Source organism: Trachemys scripta, chromosome 12, assembly GCF_013100865.1.
Source record: "Trachemys scripta elegans isolate TJP31775 chromosome 12, CAS_Tse_1.0, whole genome shotgun sequence".
In the NCBI taxonomy this organism is placed as follows: Eukaryota; Metazoa; Chordata; order Testudines; family Emydidae; genus Trachemys; species Trachemys scripta.
In genome coordinates this window covers 25,577,411-25,584,282 of record NC_048309.1, presented here as the reverse complement: position 1 = coordinate 25,584,282, position 6,872 = coordinate 25,577,411, and the positions used below count along the sequence as shown (strand labels likewise).

The 6,872-nt window shown below is 51.9% G+C and overlaps 1 protein-coding gene across 1 annotated transcript in view; it reads left to right on the top strand.

Annotated features, from left to right (window-relative positions):
• The window catches only part of MYL9 (myosin light chain 9), a 27,465-nt gene continuing 20,593 nt past the window's right edge, over positions 1–6,872 (top strand). Inside the window, exon 1 of the mRNA XM_034787198.1 lies at positions 1–125. The gene's annotated coding sequence lies outside the window, so the exon portion shown is untranslated. The remainder of the gene's footprint in view (positions 126–6,872) is intronic.

Sequence of the window (6,872 nt, the reverse complement as noted above, 5' to 3'; positions counted from 1 at the left end):
CTGCCTTTGCCATATGACCCAGCTCCTTCCAGCCAGGGAGATTAAAACAGCTAGTTAATTTCTTCTATTTGCAGGAGTCAGAAACGCCTTTGGGATCTCTGGGGTTTTAACTGTTTCTGACACAGGTAAGAGCTTTTTCCATTGATTCACTTTCCATGTGGTGTGGTTTCCTGAGGGCAGCTAAGGTGTGTCACGGATGAAATCAGAGGGTGCGGGAAGATTCCAAAAAAACTGAGCGCTTACATTTTCCAGTCTCAAGTTAAAAGCTTCCAGCAGTTTTAGGGATGAATGTGAGTTAGTGGACCAAGACCAGAGCTCTGTAGCATCAGAATCGCTCAGGGAAAGAAGTGGGATCCAGTCAAGAACACCCTCTTTGCCGAAATAGATTCTGATCTCCTGTAATGGGTTGTGTGAGTACTTGTCCTCCACCACAGGAAGAGGTATTCTGGGAGAGGGTTCCTCATGCTTTTAGCATTTCACTGCAGAAAAGGAAAGAAAGTTGAGTCAGATAAGAAGGCTGCCCACTGTGCTGTCAGAAGTTACATGGGAGAAAATACGTCTGTGCCTTGGCTAATAGTTTATCAGTCTAGGGAGCAAATAGACGTGCATGGAAGGAAATAAACCCAACCTATGTCTGAGTTCTTAGACAGCTGGCATGGCCTGGGACGTGCACTACACCCTGGAGCAGAGCCCTCAGCACTTGAGGAGTGCAGGCCCTTTGCTGGTTGTCTTCTCACAATGCCAGTTGCCGGTAGAGAGATTCACATTCCATGCAGTCCTGTCTGAGCCTGCATGAGAAGGGAAGGAAACCTCCAGATCTGTGTTCCCGCTGCTTAACCTCTTACCTTTCCTCAGGCAAGACGTTGAAGCAGAGTGTGTTTTCGGGGGCAGGTGTATGGTCTTGCGTGCTGCCGCGGCGGGGTGTTCACCTACTAACACCTGTTATGGCAGCAAAGAACCCTGGCAGGCATCCCCAGGGAACGAGAACAGCCAGGCGAACCCACGCAGAGCTGTCACCGCTGGGATGTGACAGGAGGGAGACAGGGACAGTGACAGGCAGAGCTCTCCACTCTCACCGCAGGGCCCTTACCCTGCTGAGCATTTGGCTCCTCCAGACAGTCCCACTAACATCAGTGGTGCTGTGTTTGGGAGTAACTACGTGCCAGAGTAAGTAAAGGCTGTGTAGCCTGGCCCTGGAGCCGTAACAGAGATGAGAAGAGTGCGTAGAGCATTGATGACAGAGCAGGACACAGCCGGGGTTACTGAACCGCTGACACGCAGCCTTGGCAGGCGTTGGCTGTGCTCTCTCTTGGGGTTTCCTACTGACCGTGGATCGCTCAGTTAGTCGGGGGGCGCTTCTTTCAGGAAGCGTCAATCTCATATAAGCAAAATGGGGCCTGGAATCAGAGCTGTCGTGAGCACACGGCAATGCACTGAAACAAGCTGGGCTTTTCCGTCTGCTTCCCTGCTCTGAGCTTGCTGTCAGGGCCTGCCTTTGGGTTTCTTGGGCAAGATTCATTTCTGTCTGGAATGTTGTTTTCTCCCATGTCCTTTTGTAGATGGCACAAGGCAAGATCCTGGCAAACATGCACACTGCCCTGCCCCCTCTTGGGTGATCCCCTGCTGATCTTAGAGATCTCCTTAGTGAGCTATTGAGCGACCTGATGCCAATGGAGGATTAGCCTCTGGGCCAACAGGGCCTGTGCCCAGGGGCCCCGGCCAGTTCGGGGGCCCTGGAAAAATGGACGCCCCTGTACCCTGACCCCACTCCCCAGCTGGAGCGCCGGGCGGGCGGAGCAGGGCAAGCCCCGGGACCCGATTCCATTTCTCCAGCAGGAGCACGCTGGTGGGGGGAGCCCGATGACAACTGCAAGAGCAAGGGGTGTGGAGGGGCCCCCACTTGCTCTGGCACAGGGGCCCCACAAAACCCCAATCCACCTCTGCCTGAAGCAATACATTCTCTTGCGTAAGAAAAACTTCATTTACCTCCCTTTTGCTTTCTCAATCCTAAAGCCTGATCTACACCTAAAACTTCAGACAACCTAGCAATGCTGCTCCAGGCTCTGAAAAACGCCACATGTGGAGCATTTGAAGTTAGGTCGACCCAACCTCCTGTGTAGACACAGCTAGGTTGCTGGAAGGATTTTTCCATCAACTTAGTTATCACCTCTTGAGGAGGTGGATTTACTGCAGCGACGGGAAAACCCCGTCAACTCCGCAACAAGTGTCTAGTGGCGTAGCTGCAGCTGTGCCACTGGAGCGCTTATAGCGTCCACAGCGCCTGGGGTAACTTTTGTCCTGTTCGGACAATGCCCATCAGAACCCGAGATCTGGCTGCTTCCTAGTCCCAGGTACTTTCCTTTATTGAGCCTCTTGCTGAGTGTTTGTATTTGGGGAATATTAGAGGGGTGTTAAAATAGCGTTGGGAAGGCTCTTTAACATGTAACCCTAGGAGGAAGAGAAGGCAGTGGCAGCATGCGCCAGTGTGTGGTGCCTGAATGAGACAGCTCCAGGCCTGAGCAGTCGCTGGTTACCAAAGATGGTTGTGTTTCCCTGGGCATTTAAATTCTTTACCCATTGCTGTTGGCATTTTCTGCCGCCAGTGGGAGGAGTTAAATATCTCGCTGTGCTCCCAAATCAGTGCTTAATTTGTGCCAGGGCTTCACAGTTCATAGGCCCAGCACCTCTAGAACTTGGCAGTTCAGAGCCCCGGCACCTCTGGGCCAGGCAGGTCACAGCCTGGCACCTCTAGAACTTGGCAGTTCAGAGCCCCAGCACCTCTGGGCCAGGCAGTTCAGAGCCCCGGCACTTCTGGGGCCGGCAGGTGACAGCCTGGCACCTCTAGAACTTGGCAGTTCAGAGCCCCGGCGCTTCTGGGCCTGGCAGTTCAGAGCCCCGGCACCTCTGGGCTTGCTGCATCAGTTATGAAAGTAAAAAAGTTGCTTGAGCCCCGCCACCTCTATAAATTAAGCACTGTCCCAAATCATCCTCCTATCTGATTTGCCTGGGCCAGGTTCCCCTCCCTGGGCATGGCCCAGAATTTCTTCTAGGAGGGAATAAAAATTCAGTTCAGGATCTTCTGCATGGCAAGGACAAGGTCACCAGAAGCCTTAAAATCCAAGATAAACCTTCGCTCTCCAGAGCTTTAAAAAGAACATATAAAAGGTGATTTCAGACTGTTCGGAGAGTGGCCAATAGCATCCACCCACCCCCTGCTCCCAGGTGCTGCTCCCAGACCCTCTCGCGGTGTGCATAGAAATCCAGCTCAGGTTCTTGGCTCCCAAAGCTCTTGCCCAGGAGTTGCTGGGGTGGCTTCTATCAGGTGACACTCCCTGCAGCAAGGACGATCGGGCCCTCTGAAGACACCATTTGTGTGGATCAAGCTCTGGCAAGCTTTGTATTATTTTATCAGCAACCCCATTAATCTGGCCTGAGTTTCTTTCCCCCAGTGGTGCTGGCAGCCTGCACGCTGGGGTTAGCAGCGTTTTGTACCTTTAAATCGTCAAAGTGCTGCCTACACGTTGGTAATTCCTGTACCATTACCCCATTTTACTGAGCCAAGAGAGGGGGCACACCCTGACCTGGGGCTACACAGCAAACTGGGATTAGGTCTTTGGGGTCCAGCTGCTCAATCCTGCACTCACCCCATGCATCCACGCAGCCTGCTTTGAACACCTTCAGCTTCCTACCAGCCTCCTCCTGATTCTCACTACATAGTTAGCCTGGGCTCTTACCCTGGTGTTGCCCCAACCCCCTTCCCGTCCACACACAAAACCCTTTCACCCACGTTTGATAGTCCTTTCAACCCAAGCTAGCTGGCCCGGCTGGGGGTAGGTTAGAACCTGGGTGCTGCTTTCAATCAGGGCTGGTAACCTGCCTGCTTTGCAATGAGGATGCAGGCTAAATCACTGGAGGGCTGGGTATGCTCCTATGCCTTCCCACAATTCCCTGTGTGCCCAGAGGACAGACAGGATCTCCCACAGTTCACTGGGAAAGTGTCAGAGGTTGGCTCAGCTCACTGCAGCACGAAGAAATGTGGGAGAGGCCCCCAGAAGCCCTAGCTGACACACACAGGGGAGCGCAGCACCAGTGAGGACACAGTCGCTCCAGTGCAGCTGCTCACACCCAGGCCAGGCTAGCCCTGGTGCCAATTGCCCAATGAAGACACACTCTCAGTGATGCCACATTGCTGTGGCTGATGTCACAGTCGTTTGCCACAGTGATGGCAGATTGTGGCATCAGTAGCTGGGGAAGGAGAGGAAACGGCTGGTTTAAAAAAAAGAAAAAAAAGCCAGGGTATGGGGAGGATCATCTTGGTGCCTAAATACCATCTTAGCTGGGTCCGTGAGAGGTGTCTGACTGGAGCAGTCAGCAAAGCATGATGGGAAAAGAATCACATCTGAGGTGCCCCAGCAGGTCACGCCTGGTCCCCACTGCCAATAGCTGAAGCTTCAAAGGACAACATGAATCCCCCACCGTGCAGCTGGCTCTTCATGCTGCACTGTGCTTTGGGGATAGTGCTCCCCGTCCCCCTGCAACCCAGTGCCCCGAAGCATGACATCTGATAACCCCTCTGTTACATGAAGTTACTTGTCATAACGCTTGACAACCCTGGTAGAGTAGGTGGCTCAGACCTAGGGCAGCAATGGGGCTTGTTCACTATGCCCGGTCTGACAAAATACTGCTTTGTCCTGGTTTTTAGCTTTCTGGCCACAAACTTCATTGATCTGAGAAGAGTTTGACCGGGTTTTAGTAAGAGCCCGGATTGTTTCCCCCAACACTTAGTCGAAGGTGCCGCTTACACTGCAAGAACCTAATCTGGGGTCGTCCAGGTCGTTTGGTTATTTATCCCCCATGACGCCCAACTGAAAGTTAGCAGAAAACAAACCCCGTGTTTCACTGTCCAGCCTAGCCAGGCGGAAAGGGGCTTTCAGCAGCACATGCCAGCAGGAAGAGAGGTTTGTCATTATCTACCTGCAGAGCACTGGAGGCAGGCCCCAATCTGCTGGAAGCCCAGGGCCAACGTTTTCAAAAGGGAGCCCAGCCTGAGACTCCTTACAGAGGCCTGATTTTCCAGAAGAGCTGAGCAGCTGCCTTCAGAAAAGCAGGACTCTTTAAGGTGTTTCGCATTGGGCACCCAACATCACTAGTCAGCTTGGACATCTTGGCCTATATGCCCATATTTGGGGGCCATCTACACTCCAAGTCTCATGGTAGCAGGGCACAGCTGCCTTGCGGTGCTAGGGGTGCTCATGTTCTAACAACCCTTTTTGTTTGTAACATGGATGAGTTGATACAGTGATAGGATCAGGGCAGCTTGGTTGGTATTACAGCTCAGTCCGGCTGGGGTCTTAGACTGCACCCCAAATCCACCGTCTCCCATAACTGTGTTGTCCCATCCACTCCACAAATAGAAACTTTCACTCCCACTCCCCCAAGCTGTGTCTACACTAGAAGTTTTGCCCTTTGAATTTCCCACCGTTGCAGCTCCAGAGGTGGTAGTGTAGGCTAGGCACCGCTGTTATTGACAACCATGTTGTCTAGAGCTACTCTAAGCAGGGTTAGATGACTTGGCATTAAATCCACCAGTGGCAGCCGCTAGGCCACCTACACTGGGGTGTTGCTCACACTGGTGGAGCTGAGCCAGCGCTGGCAGAAGTGGGAAAGGGTTGCAACATTTCTCTAGTGTAGACAAGGCTTGAGTGGGTCCAGGTCCAACCCCAGCTGCCTTCCTCTTCACATCATCAGAGCAGAGGGGAGGAAGCAACTGAATTACTGCTGGTGGCATTCTTCCCCTCCCCCTCCTGCCTTTGTGGGTGTTTCTGACCCCAAAGAGACCTCCACCTTGGATCCCTAGAGGACCTGTATGCCTGATTGCAAATATCCAACCACTTTCATGAAAGAGACGTTGAGCTACAATATAACCAGGGACGATAAAAAATGGGAGTACACATGATAGAGTCTGCAGCCAGGCCTATTGAATAGCTCTCAGAGGTGTGAACTCCCGCACTCCCTCATTCATCTCAATGACACGTTAACACTGCAGCCCACTTATTAACTTCACCTCTGAAACGCTAAGATTGTTCACCATTTAATTGCTGGTCCCCATAGGAGGAATGCTCAGCTAAGGGGCTTGGCAATTTAGACCAGATGTCGCCATCATATTTTGGCATCCTTGGTGCCTATTTCCCCCCCACACACATCCATCTGTCTTGTCATTGTGTTTGTACAGCACCTAGCATCATGGGGCCTCCTTCTTGGCTGAGGCCTCTAAGTCTTACAGCAGTGCAATTAACTGTTAACGACCCCAGCAAAGCAATAAGGTTGCACATTTGGACTATGCCAAGAAGCAGACACTGAGTATTCAGCTGACTGAGCTCTTCGCTACTGCTCTTAGGAACTAATTTACAAGATCTGATTTTTAAGCTAGTATCTTGGCTTTTGAGGCTCTAGCTCCTGGAGTTGGAATGCTCAGTGCTAGTAATATTAGGAGCAATGTCTCCATGGGTTGCTCCAGCACGGGGCCCTACTGTCGAGACAGAGATAACATACAGCAGAGGGAGTTTCAGAGTAGCAGCCGTGTTAGTCTGTATCCACAAAACGAACAGGAGTACTTGTGGCACCTTAGAGACTAACAAATTTATTTGAGCATCAGCTTTCGTGGGCTACAGCCCACTTCTCCATTCTATGCATCCGAAGAAGTGGGCTGTAGCCCATGAAAGCTTATGCTCAAATAAATTTGTTAGTCTCTAAGGTGCCACAAGTACTCCTGTTCTTTTTGTGGATACAGACTAACACGGCTGCTACTCTGAAACTCCCTCTGCTGTATGTTATCTCTGTCTCGACAGTAGGGCCCCGTGCTGGAGCAACCC